A 15,699-nucleotide genomic window follows, 5' to 3' on the forward strand; every position below is an offset into this window, starting at 1 on the left:
AACAGTTATTTTATTTGATAGGTTAAAAGAAGAAATAGACTAATTAATTAAACAATAACATAATAAACCCACTTTATGCTTTTATAAGCCTCAGAATTCGGCTGCCCCAGTCCACACAAAAAAAGGTGAAAAAACATTTTGATTATCCTAATTTTAGTTTTAAAATTGGTTAAAAATTTATTTTTAATTAGATTTGAACCTATCACTAATTATTTTTTTTTTATCTAAACATTTTTTCTTAAAGAAATAATAAATTTAACTATTTTTTTTATTTATTTATTTAATAAATGAACTGCTCTAGGAGGTGAATTGTTCTAGCAAATGTGTTTCCTGAACTTACCCAAGATTAGAGTGTATATTGTGTCGACTCTTATTTATATCATATTATATATTATATATCGTATATTATATATATATATATATATTAAAATGTTGAAACTTTTTATTAACTATGTGAAATAGTAACCTCATGAATAATGAATAAGAATCATATTTGAAGGGATACGTATAAAAAATAACCGGACACACATGCAGTTGAAAGAGATATTTATCCTCATTCTAGAGAACAAAATAAACAACACATTAGGAAACATAATTCATTTACAAACAACAATTATATCACTCAATACAGAATACAAATTAGAAAACAAAACTCATTTGCAAACAACAATTATATCACTCAATTGAAAGCACAGAATATACTATCAATACAAAGTTGTCGTGTCAAATAAAGATTATACTCATCCATCCATCAGGAAAAAAAAATTAAAACACCTCCTTCTACTCAAAAGATGAGATCTTCACCCTACTGTCTTTCTAACCTTTACCTGTTGAAAATATTTGATCTACTCTATAATAAAACACCAAGATTTCATACAATATCAAAGTTCATCACAACAAGATTAATTTGTACCAAACTATACTAAGATACACATATAGTTGGTCCTCAACACAACAAAATTAATTTGTATCAAAACTATATTAAGATACACATATAGTTGGTCTTCAATCAATTATAATAATTAGTTATCTAATTTCCTTTTATTTAACCTAAATTGGTGAAGTTAGGAAACATAACTTTCTCCCAAATTATAGGTCCTTAATTTATGGCATTATTCTCATTTTTCTCATATTTGTCAAACTTGTATAAATTAGAAAGTTGTAGCTATAATATATATATATATATATATATATATATATATATATATATATATATATATATATATATATATATATATATATATATATATATATATATATATATATATATATTCTTTCCTACATGGTATTTGAGTAACACACGATCCTTTTCTCCCTTTTTTCGTTCAACACAGGACGTTGCTCCTTTTTCGTTTTGCTTCTCATGGCCATCGACAACTCCTCCTCTATTAGCAAGTCTCATGAGCAATCAAAACCCTTCACTTGCATCACTGTCAGCAATGTCACCAAGATTTTTCCCTCCAATTATCTCACTTGGAAACTTCAATTTGAAGCTCTCCTCGATGACTATGATCTTCTCAAATATCCAGATGAATCATTTCCTGCACCAACGACAATAGTCTCCACCACCCTTGAATCTTTGACAACTTCGAATCCTACTCACTTAACTCACCACACTCTCCCTTGAAGTGGCATCCCCAACTTTCAAACCTAGCATCAATAGGACCGTCTTATATACTGTACTCTCCTCAATACACTCTCCCTTGAAGTGACATCCCCGATATCTCAAATAAAGACATCACATGATCTTTGAACTATTCTCCAGCGCACATATGCCAAGGCATCCCGCAACCACCTTAAGTGGTTAAAGGAGAGTCTCCAAACATCATCCAAAGGTACCTAATCCATTACCACCTACATGCATTATGTGAAGAAAGTTGTAGATCTTCTTGCTTCCCTTGGCTCTATTGTCTCCGTTGAAGACATTACTGATCATGTCTTATGTGGCCTCAACGACAGCTATAAATTTGTCATTGATGGAGTCAATGCAATGGACACTGCCATTTCATTTGATGACCTCCTCGAGAAACTTCTCATACAAGAACTCTCCTTTGTTGCTTTTCAACGATTAGCTCCTGCTCCCATGACATCCTTGAATGCACAAACTCGACCCAACCATTCTAACGAAACTCAGCTTAGGAATTTTTTTGCATCATCTACTTCACGCCCTAGAAATCGCAAACCGTTCTTGGTCGCTGTTTGTAAACCCCCACGATTTGGTGCCCTGTTCCATAGCTTAGCATCTTTATAGAGACATGTGGCAATAAGTAGGGAATAGCGCGGAGAAGCTTGAGGTTTTATGCGTTTCAACATTGGTTTGCATGTCAGACATCTTTTAAATGAAACATTTAGTCTTTAAAATATTTTTAAAATACCTAGAGTGGTAAGAAATTAATTATATAAATTTAATTTATCATTTGTTCAAATTTTAAATAATCTGGGAGGCTAAATAACAATTTAACCTAGACCCGATTTAAATTAATTAAACATAATCAATTTAAAGATTATTTATTTGAAAATCAATAAAATGATACGTGTACAAACGTATTTATACTTGTGTTTTAAAAAAAAAGGTTGTTCGTTGTCTGTTTACGGTCGGGAAAGGGCTTTCACGCTATATCCTCCATGCCCGCCTAAGGACGGTTATCAAAATTCTTCTAAAATAAACAAATTCTAACTTTCATAAATCTAATTATAACATTTGTTATATTTAATTAGTATTCAATGGCGGGGCGAGTCTACCCACCAAATGATGGGTCGACAACGGACCGACCAACCATCCCGGTGGGCTGAAAATCCCCAACCCAACCCAACCAAACCAAAGGTGGGTTGCGGGTTAGGCGGGTCAGCCCATGGGTTGTCTCACTACAAATAAAAATAAATAAAAATTATTAATAGTTCTAGAAAATCAGAGTTCAAGAACATGATCAAATAGTCATAATACACACCAAACAAGAGTCTTGTCTATCGTTACACATTAATTGATCAAATAGTTGAATAATGTAATTAAAATTTGAAAAATTCAATCGCCGTGTTTAACAAAATATAAATTTTATTAGAGTCAACATTCTTTAAATATCATCAATCGAGATATAATCCATATCAAATAAGAAGCCGACAGCCAATGGGCAAACTATTGAGCATTGACTACTGTAGTTTGGAACTAAGTTTGAATCCAAGAACACTTAAAGGAAAGAACAAAGAGAAGAAAAGAAGAACAAATAAGTAGCCGGTGGCCGATGAGCGAAGTATTGAGTATTGACTGCTGTAGTGCTTCCTGGGAGAGAAAAAAAACTAGGGCTATGTGGCATATGCAAATAAGGCTATAAATTAGATTAGATTATTTTTCCACAGGTGTGTACCTGTTGCGTCGATGTTTAGATTTAACAAAATATGAAAATATCAAGGGATAATGTCATAATTTAAAAATAAATTCCAAATAGGTCTTTATCCAAAACATTGGTTTACAAAAGATCCTTAAAATATAAAATATCATTTTTTGACCTTCTGAATTATTTTATAATTGGTTCAAGTTCCAAAATTACAAAAATAGTTTTGAATTTTGAAAAGTGGAACCAAACAAACTTTAGGACCAGAATAATAGGGTCTAGGTTCGGTTTGCCCAATCTAGGCGCGGTCGGGCTCGATGTGGTTTAGACAATGGCCTGATTGTATGGGTAAAAGGACCAGAAAGCTCGATCATAGGCTCGAGAGGCTCGATCCTAGGTCAAGTCTATCAGTCTAAGTACTCGGTCCTAGAGTTAGGTGGCTATTAGTCCTAGGTCTAGGGTTAGGGTAAAGTTTATCGGTCCTAGGTTAAGTGAGGGTTCGGTCCAAGGGTTAAAAACATCAGTCCTAGGCTAAGAGGAGGAATCGGTCATAGGGTTAAAAAAACCCGTCCTAGGATAAGTGAAGGCTCGATCGTAGGGTTAGAAAGCTCGGTCGTAGTCCTCAGCCCTGGCTGAAGAACACTGGTCCCGCTACACGTACTTGGCCGAAGAACACTAGTCATACTCCACGGTCCTAGCCAAAGAACACTAGTCTTACTCCACGGTCTTGATAGAAAGACACTGGTCCTACTCCACGATTTTATTTAAAGAACAATGGTCATGCTACACGGCCCTAGAAGAAAATCGTCAGTCCTACTCCACGGTCCTGGAAAAATGTCATCGGTCTTGACCTACGATCCTGGGTTTGTTATCTCGGTCCTAGGCTATAATCTTCGGATCGAATGTTCTTATTTTGGGACAAAATTTCAGAAGTCCATAACTTTTGATTGGGACCATGAAATTATGATCCATAAGCTACAGTAAGTTCATATGATCATGAAGAACAAAATCCCTAACATAAATCACGATTTTGAAGCCCTTACAGGGATTAATTTTAAAACACCATTTCTAGGTCAAATTTTGGGATCTTTTAAATTAGGTCATTTCAAGGCCTGTTTTTTTGTTCTATTAGCTTTAAATGATGAATATAGTTGATCTAAATCAAAACAAGAACATCATAACATCATTTGAACATTTTTGAAGATTGAATCAAAATCCAAAATTTGTTTTTGGAAAACCGAGTTTGAGAAAAACAAACTTACTTTTTGGAAAACGTGGGTTCGAGATTTGATCATAAAAATTTGTACCCTAACCTACAGTTAGGTAGAAGGATAAAACCTAGATGGCACCAGATGCTGTTGAGGATTCATCACAATGACTCATGGTTGAGGAGATTACATGATCTTCCTTTGCCTGTTGTCTTCTGTCGGGGATAGAATACCACAATAGTCTTATCATGTGCTAAGAAGACGATAGGATATAGCTAGGGAGGAGTCATGACAATTTCTCATCCTCGTTTTTGTTGAATCTTGTTGAGGATAGACTATTACAATAGTATTACCATGCTAGATAGTAAGCGAGACTCCAATCGGGGATGAATTATTACAATAATCATGTCATAACAATTACTGATGGTGCCTATCAACAGATATGACTCACATGGGTATTAATATGCTTTATGGGGAAGAGTATCGTGTCAGAGAGACTACCTATCGAGAAGTATGCCACTCTTGAGTAATGCTATCATAGGAATAAAATCCCACGGGGATAGAGGTAAAAACTCTTAGAGATAGTCATAATAAGCATACCACATCCATCAACAGATGTAATCCATTGCTAGAGATTAGTAATTACAATGACTCTCGATGATGTCTTTTATACGATAGGACTTACTGTAAGCGATGGTATCCACAATTAGGACTTTTCTAGGGGTGAAGAGAATTGTCTACTAAGGATGAAGGAATATCTTCTAGGTGACGTGACAACAATCACGTGGGATGGTCATAACAATCATGCTATTTTGGGGAATGTAGCAATCGTCGCTCTGTGGGGATGATCACAATCGTGCTGAGGATATAGGTTATAACAATGACCTATGGACAAGATGAGTGACAACAATCAACTATGGTGGGTTGGGAGTTTTCAGCCCACCGAAATGGTGGGCCGACCCACCGTTGACTTGTCAAATGATGGGTTTTGGTGGGTAAGCCCGTCTGACCGCTCTACACGATCATGTCGTTTATGTAGACTTCTATTTCTTTATGGATCATGTTGTGCAAGATCATCGTTACTACTCATTGATAGATAGCTCTAGCGTTTTTGAGACCGAATGGCATGACCCTGAAACAGAACGTGCATACCTCCGTGATGAAGGTGGTTTTCTCTTTGTCTTCTTCCGCGATTAGGATTTGGTTATATCTTGAGAATCCATCCATGAAAGAAAAGAGTTGATTGCTAGCCACATGATCGACCAGAATGTCGATGCGGGGCAAATGAAAGCTATCCTTAGGGCTGGTTTTGTTCAGATCGCGGTAGTCTACACACACGCGCAACTTTCCGTCCTTTTACAAGATGGGAACTACATTGGCTATCTATGCGGGGTAGTCAACATTTTTGAAGAATCTTGCTTCCAATTGTTTCTAGACTTCTTGTTTCACCTTTGTAACAACCTTAGTTTTCATCTGTCTTAACATTTGTTTAACGGGTTTGGCCTCTAGATAGAGGTGAATTTGACGTCCAACGATAGTAGGATCTACTCCGGGTATATCCTTGTAAGACCAGACGAACACGACTTTGTTGGTCCTCAACAATTCAATTATCTAATGACGTTAATCATCACTCTGGCTTTGTCCAATCAACACGAATTGAGGATCGTCTTAAGTATTGAGGTTTCTCTCGATCGTTGTTTCAGTTGTGGAAACGATTTCGTCCATGTGTTCCAAAAGAATTTTCATTTCAAAATTAAATTCAGACTGGAATGAAACATCATAATCATTCGACATATATTCAAAACTGTACTATGGAGTTTTATTGGATGCTTTATTACAAAAAGTAGATGACATCTCATAATGATTGTCATTACAGACTTCTTTATTTATTACAATATCAGACACTATTTCACAGTTCAAAAAGGGTGTGATGTTGTTATCAACACTCAGGTTGATTACAAGGCCTTTATCAATTGTTGGTAGGTTTGTAGAGTTTATATTACAATAGTCTTCATCAACAACCACGTCCTCGTCCATTAGAGAAAAATCTCTAACCAGTTTTTCTAGGGTTTCATGCCAACAACTAGTCCTTTTCCTAATCATATTAAGGAGTGAATTATGATCAAACGAACAATCTAAAAAGATTTAGAAACCTGGAGAGCGAGTTTGTAAAACTTGGTTGAAGAAAGGTTCGGCAAAATCGAAACACAGTGTGGTTTCCCCTTCTCGCACAAACTGTCCATTTGGGGTTGGAAGAATAGATATATATTGTTTATAAATTTTACCTTTCATGGATTCCTCACCCACTGTCGGAGTATAACTAACACCGAAGTTGTCTGAGTCGTAATAAGACTAAGGGAAAGAAGTCATGCCATTAGCAATCGGCCCTAGACCCATTCTTGGAAAATATCTCATCTTCATGAGAGGTGGGGAGATGACGCTGTAGAGAGTAAAGTCAGGAGTGGAAGATGAATCTTGACCTTGCCTAAATATAGGACAAATGTCGAACCCACTTAATTTAATCTCTAGGTTAGTAGAATGAGTTGAACTAACGATGAATGTGACATATTTCTTACCTTCTATGATGACGAGTTTTCCATTAACCATGAAACATATTTTCAGATGCAAAGTGGCGGCGATAGACTTGGCCTGATGAACCTAGGGTCGTTCCAAGATTGGGTTGTAGGATGGTCGCATGTTGATTACGTAGAATTCTACCTCAAAAGGTGTATCGACTACGTAAATCGTTGTTCCGAAGCTACCCATAATCTCTCGAAACCTATCATTTTAATTTGAGGAGCTTCTGAGATGATACCAACCAACTCTTTAGGAGTTGTATTGGTTGGTATACTAGTATGGCTTTGTTCATTCAGAACAGACTGTCTGTACTTGATAGAATACATCAAAATTTCCTAGATGAAAATATTGGCATTGGTCTTCTTAAGCTGAGAAAGAAGACTATCACTGAGGTTTAAAGCTCTGGGCTCATTTTCCCTTCTTGGATCATTAGATGAACTAGGAAGATTAACCGTATGGGTTGTTTTCATAACACTATGATGGAAGTCGGCTCCACTCTGGGTTGTTGAGACTTCTCATTGAACTATTTTAGAGAACTCAAAGTGAGGTTGTCAATAACCCACAAACTTCGAGGTACTACTAGCAGAGGTGGAACTCGTCGATCCTCCTTTCTGGGCCATGGGTTGACCATATGAACCTCTAGAAGGTTAGTAGGTTTGTTGGCAGAAATCAGGTTGACCTTATGATCAGGTAAACAAATTGCTCGCGATTTCGGGTTTGAGAATGATCTTTTGATTAATCACGTCTTAACACTAATATTTAAGGGCAATACAATTATTAGAAGAGTCACCTTTCATTTGATGATACACACACCATGCCCCTTCAAACTTTCCAAGAGACTCTACCCCCTCTCGAGGAGCCAAGGGGTTGATGAGGTTCCTTTGCTGAAGGAGGGTAAAAGTTTGACTCAGGGTCATGCCCAGATTGTCAAAAGTTCAGGGAGGTCTTGGGATCCTTAGTATTGGTGGCTTATATGTCGTCGGGACATTTGTTTTTACCAACAACGGTTTTCTTGGACCGGGCTTAGGAGGAGTCGGGGCTTACTAGGTGGCTGCGACCTGGTGAATTTTGGCTTTGTCCTTTCTATGAAGTTGAGGAGGAGCAACGTATGCCTACACAGTTTTACCCTCTTTTCTTTCCTTATCAAAGGCTTCATCGAGATTATTGCCCTCTTTGAGGAGCTTCTTCATGTTTTGGAAAGTTTTGACGGCAAATCCAATGTATTCATGCTCCAACTCCTTAGTTTGATCAACAAAGTTTCTTTGATCATGTTTTCCGTTTCAAAATGGCAATCTGTGGCCTAAAGCAAGCCCCTCGCGCTTAGTATACGGAGCTTCGTACGTTTCTCATTTCTCTAGGTTTTGTTAATTCAACTGTAGATGCATCTCTCTTCATCTACCAAAAATCAAGTTATACACTCTATTTATTAGTATATTTGTTGATATCATTGCCATTGGGAGTTCCTCTAAATAACCGTTCAACCTTAGTTCCACCATTGTTGTTCGGTGTTTACTGAAGGATCTTGGATGTCTTACTTATTTCTTTGGCGTCGAAGTAATTCCTTCTAGGACTATTTCTTTCGCAAATGAAATATATCACTAATCTACTCCATAAATTAGGCATGGATAACACTAAATTAGCATTCACTCCCTTATCCGCTAGTGCTAAATTATTCAAATATTTCGGTGATCTCCTACCTTCCCCAACTAAGTATCTGGCACTTGTGGGAATTCTACAATACTTAAGTATTACTCGCCTGGACATTGTCTTCAACACCAAACTTTGGCAGTTCATGCACCACCCTAGAACGACATATTGGTCTTCCCTCAAACGAGTGCTTTGTTATCTTGCAGATCTTGTAATAAAGGTAACTTCATCTCGTCAATTTCTCTTCTAACCTTTCATGCTTACTAAAATACGTATTTTTTCGGTGATAAGATAATTATATCTCCATCACTAGTTACTTGTTATATCTCAATAGCACTCCCATCTATTGGAGCTCCCGTAAACAACGCTTTGTTTTTCAATCCTCAACCGACGTAGAATACAAAGCCTTAATTGACACAAATAGTATGCTTCTATGGGTCCTATCCTTGTTCACTAAACTTGGTCACCTACCCCAACTAATTCGGTTATCTATTTTGACAATCTTGGTTCCACATATCTCAGTGCTAATCCCGTTTTCCACTCTCGGATGAAACATATAGCCTTAGCCTATAATTTTGTTCGTGAACATGTTCAAAAAAAAAGTTTCGAGTATCTTTTATGTCTATTGATGATCAACTTGCTCCTATACTCATAAACCACTAATTTGACCTTGGTTTGACTCCTTATTGTCCAAGTTGCGTCTCTCTTCTAGATCGTCCAACTTGCGGGAGGATATCAATTATAATAATTAGTTATCTGATTTCCTTTTATTTAGGATAAATTGGTGGAGTTAGGAAACATAAATTTCTCCCAAATTCTAGGTCCTTAATTTATGGTCTTATTCTCCTTCTTCCTATATTTGTCAAACTTGTAGATATTGTAACATATATATAAAATTCATTCTAAACATTCTTTCCTACAACTCCTTTACAGACACCCTAAAGTTACAAATTTAAAAATATAATGTACAAATGTTTGAACATAAAACTCTAATAAATATTATTATAACATTTTACCAATTAGACTAGATTACTTTTAAGAATTATAATAAAAATACTATTGAATGTTTTCAATATTACTAAATATATCAAATGAAAAAAAGAACAAATTATTATTCCGCTTAAGACGACTCAAACTTCAGTGTAGGTACATACACCACATAATAAGGTAATTTGTAACTCCTTCAATATCAAAATACACATTGGTTTCCTTTTATCATTTTCCCATCGAAAAACTTTACACTTGATTTTTACATCTAAATGTATCACTTTAAACAATTTCGTTCTATGTCCCGAACCTAGTCTAGACGTTTAAGCCTTTGGAAGATCTTTAATATTTACACAACTCGACACTGATTTTTGTAATGATCTCATTTATAATGTCCCGATCTTCATACTAAGCCTTTGGATGATCTTCAATATTTATACAACCGACTCTTCATTATGCTTGACCACTAGGGGAATGATGTTTGCAATATCCTCATTGACATTGAAATATTTTTTGTAAACATCTAACTTTTTAAAGTTGTGGATACTAGTCTAAAAAATTGGTTTATGATAGATGTTGAATTTCTACAACTCGCTTGATTGATATAACAAATGTTCTGCCATATTATTGAATGTTTTGGTGACTTTAGATGTCAATATATTGTATTTTGAAATCAGAATAGTTTAGAGTCTAAACAACATAACAATATAATTACATGTGAAGGGCTTCAAATGGTAGTATAATTGCACATATAGTACATTTTCATTATTCGTTGGAGATCCTAAATCCATAATCTCATGTTGAGCCTTTCCTAAATTAGGATGATCCTCTGTTAATTAAATCATGATTATTCTCTCACATATCAATATAATCCTCTCCCAAATCCTGATATGGAATCTTAGGATGATCTTATCAAGAAGTGGTAAGTGTGGAATAACTTTCCCATGTCCAAACCACCTTCTTAAGATTATACAAAGATTCTCTCAAACACTTTGAAGTTATCACATCATGAGGTGATTGAAGAAGTCCTCTAAAAAGGTTGTCGTATGTGAGTTTAAGCATTGATTGTCAGAAAATATAAAGTTGTAGGCCTTTATTGATGTTAGTGTATATAATATAATAATATATTATATTGATATATTATTATATTATATAATATAATATATTATATTATTATATTGTCTTTTATACCACTAGGGTATATTTAATTATTAATGGGCTTGGGCCTATATGTATAAGTAATTTAGGGTTCTAGGCTAAGTACTCCTATATAAGGATTGTTTGTAAAGGTTGAATATACAACACTCAAGTTTAAGACTTTTTCTTCTTTAGCAAATATCTATTTTCTAGAGTTTCATATCTTTATAGTTGTTCTTAGAAAGATCAAATAGTCAAAGCCAACATCGTAAACTGTTTTCAACAATCCGATCGAGATATCATAATTGGAAAAATATATTAAACATATTAGTAAAAATTTAATATCTATTAAACATACACAAAATAGTACATATATGTTAATAGATGATTTGCCATTAGAAAGGTTAGAGGTCCATCAAAATAGGATTGATTATTATTTGACTATTTATCGACGCTTTCAACCAATCATATCATTGGGAACTTGCATAAGTACAAGTTCAAGTTCTTTATGTTATCAACATTTATTAAGGATTTCAGAATTTTGAACCTATATTAATATACTAGATATATAAGTATTCACGAATACAAATATAAAGAAAAAAAATAACATATGAATGAAAACATTCATTTTAGGAAATATTGTTTACCTAGATCGTGTATTTTATGATGTCTAAAGAAAACATGAGACAACATAGAAAACAAAGAAAAATTTGAAATTGTTGTCTATTATTGTACGTGACATCGTATTTGATTTAGGACGTCCCTTATTTTGATGAAACCCCATCTTTCCATCCAAATCATCAAGAAGTCATTATATACATTCTCTTTTGAATTGTTACCAATGGACTCAACTATTTCTATTTCCCTTCTAAGGATGTTTAGGACAGATTATATAACCTCTTCATCAATATGAATCTCGTCATCATATTTTAATACAAGAGATCTCTTAGTAGAATTGAAATTTCTCACGAAGTGTTTTGAAAAGTGAACCGATCATTTTGAGATGTCTAGTAAAAGAAGAGAACCAAAATCGATGGCCTTGATGGCTTCCTTTTATTGGTTGAAGAGTTTTGAATAAGATTAAAAGACCGTTCATGGATGTTCTAGTTTTAAAAGTAACCTTCCTTCTTTGGGGGGATTTGGGTTTTCAAAATCAGTAATTGTAGAAGTGAGAAGATATAATGCTTCAACAATTATTGATGATTCAACATTGAAAGGAGTAGACTTTATCTTCCTTTTTCTTTGATATTGTTTCTTTAAAACCCTACAAAAAAAATATAAATAGAAGAAGAATATTCAACTCCATTGATGTACAGTAGCTATGTGAAGGGTGCTTCACATGACAGTTTACAACGACTATGTATTAATGAAATACACTAGAAACATTACTAGTTTACAACAATCATCATTATCAACTTGAAATACTAGAAATACAATATTAATGAGATACGTTACCTTCCAGATTTATCGTTGTTGTTGTTAAATATAGTAATTGCAATGATTTCGTTGTTTATTTTTTAAATATTAACAAAACAGAACCTTGTTGGTTACAAACAAGGTTTCGTACAAACAATGTTCATAGTGTAGCATAACAATTTCGTTATTGTTGTTACTGTTGGATACCGCGACGATTTTTGTGTTAATACTGTCACGATAATTTCATTGTTGTTGTTTCGTAGCAATGTCGCGTGGAACTTGTTTTCGGAAAAGATTTGTCAAATAAGTTTACAAATCGTGAATCGTCTTGAGTGAGAAAGTGGAGAGCCAAATTATGTATGAAGATGAAGACTATAGGGGGAAAACTTAATTTTATATTTATGTATTTTTGTTTTAAAATTATTAATTCAAAATAATATGTCATTATGGTTAAATAAAAATAATACGTGGTTGAATTTTATCGAAATTAAGCCTTATATAATAAAATATCACTTAATTATTATATTTTTGTAATATTATTTTAAAATTATTAAAAAAGATTGTTAAATAAAAAAAGATTTATAAGTGAAGCGTACCTTTAGGTGAAATGCTTCACCTTTCCTACACTCTAAATGAAGTGCACTATCAGATAAGCGCACTTCATTTGTCTGTGCGCTCTAAGTGAAGCACGCTCTCAGGCGAAATTCTTTACCTGTCTGTATGCTATAAGTAAAGCACGCTCTCAGGTGAAGCGATTCATCTGTTTGTACACTCTAAGTAAAGTGTTCTCTCAGGTGAAGTGGGCTCAGATGAAGCGTTTCATTTGGTGAAGTGGGCTCAGATGAAGCGCACTTCACCTATCTTAACGCTTTTAAGTGAAGCGCACTTCACCTATCTTAACGCTTTTAAGTGAAGCGCTTCACCAGTCGTCGCTTTACCCTTTCACCTAAAATTATTATATTTATGTATTCTTATTTTAAAATTATTAACTATCTAAATGTTTGGTACATAGGATAGTACTGTAGATATTGCATAATTATATATACAGTAAATTAAATTAAGTGTTTGGTTAGATATTTTTTATATCTACAATAATAGTGCACTGTTAGGATAGTATAATTATCCCAATAGTAAAATTATAAGGTGTTTGGTTGAACTGGTTTTATATGTACAGTAAAATTAAGGTATAACTTATACCTTGAAAAGGGTATAAAATAGTAACACCCTACACCTGTTACAAGAAGGTATTAAAATTTTAATTTATTTTTAATATTTTTTAATCTTATTTTTTAATATTAACATTAATTCTTTTTATTAATTTTTAATTAAAGTTTAATTATTAAGCTTTTATTATTTTTAATTTTAGTTTATATTATTTTAAAAAAAAAGAAACAAACTTATTTTATAAATTTTAATATTTTAAATTTTAAAAAATTTTAAATTTTATTTAGTTTTACAAAAAAAAAAATTAACGTTTATTTTATAATTAGTAGTATAAAAATAATAATAATAATATTATTATTAATTATAATTATTATCTCTAACGGTTAGTTCAATGATTTAAATATATATATATATATATTATCATTAATATTTTAAACAAAATTATAAAATAATACTATATATTTATTTTTATATATTATTATTAATTTAAAATAATAACGTGATTATATTATTATTTATTTATTTGATATAATATAGTAATATTTAAAGTAATTATAATAAATTTTAAATATATTAAAATATCAAAAAAGTTAGTTAAAAATAATATTAAAAACATAATTAAAAAAGATAAAAAAAAATTAAAAAAATTATTTTATTCTTATACTTAAATTTTATAATATCTACCAAACAAAAAATTATAAACCTATATAATTTATATAATATCTTATACTTTCAACCAAACAATAATAATCTATATAAATTATACTCTTTTATACCTCCTTACAATTTATAACTCCTTATAGTTTATACCTAATATGTTGTACCTCGTACCAAACGCAGCCTTTAAGTATTATTTATACATTAAATGGGATATAAGGTTGTACCGATTATAACCTGTTACAAAAATTGTATAAACTTTTATAAAATTTAATTCCTTTTTAACCCTCTCATTTTATAAAATTATAATTTCGTTATTATATTTTAAAATATAATAATAAAAATAAATTATAACTAAATATTTATATAGATTTAACTAGGTTTAATTTTACAATTTAAATAATAATAATAAATACTTAAATACTTAATTACTTATTTTTTATTTGATTGTTAAATATATATATATATATATATATATATATATATATATATATATATATATATATTATATTTGTAAATAAAAATTATATTAAAAAAATATTAAATGGGACAATTTTATATCTAATAAAATATAATAATTATTTTTAAAAACTAATAATGTTAATTAAAAAATAATAGTCATATACACAATTAATTTATAAAATAAAATTTTATTACATTATTAATAAATGATATTTAGAATTAATTACATATAAAATAATACAAACCATATTATTTATATTAAAAATGCGTTGATATGATTATTATATATTATTTTTGTATTAATTTTAATATAATTAATAATACAAAATATCTCTAAGATAAATATTATAATAAAAATAAAAAACAATTTATATAAATATAAGGGTAAAATAGTCTTTTAAACTTTGTACTCCTTTCTTATACCACTGACCAAACACAAAATAATAAAACTTGTATAATTTATACATATTTTATACTCTCAACCAAACATTAATAACCTATATAATTTATAAGTCATAATACCTCCTTACAATTTATACCTCATACAACTTATACTTATATAACTAATAACTCATATCAAGCGCTACATAATTGTATATTTTTTATAAAAAATATTATGTTATTATTGCTAAATAAAAATAATAAGTGGTTAAATTATAATTAAATTAAATCTTATAAAATTAAAAATTAAAATTTAATAATTATATTTATGTATTGTTATTTTAAAATTATTAATATATTTTTATACAAACTATTATGTTACTATTGTCAATTAATATATTTGAAAAAACAGTTTGTTAAATAAAAAAAATTCACAAGTATGTACACTCACTTGTGACTATTTTACTCTTTTAAGTGAAGCAAATTCTAAGTGAAGCACTCTTCACATGTCTTAAAGCTCTAAGTAAAACGTTTCACCTATAGTTGTTTTACTCTCTTTCAGGTGAATCACAGTTTAAGTGAAGCGCTTCATCTATCGGCGTTTTACTCTTTCAGGTAAAGCGCGCTCTAAGTGAAACACACTTCACTTGTCTTAACGCTCTTAGTGAAGCGCGTTTCACTTGTGAATCGTGTAGAGATAATTGTAATCATAATAAAATATTAATATTAGAAGA

The sequence above is a fragment of the Impatiens glandulifera genome, chromosome 1, assembly GCF_907164915.1.
Source record: "Impatiens glandulifera chromosome 1, dImpGla2.1, whole genome shotgun sequence".
NCBI lineage: Eukaryota > Viridiplantae > Streptophyta > Magnoliopsida > Ericales > Balsaminaceae > Impatiens > Impatiens glandulifera.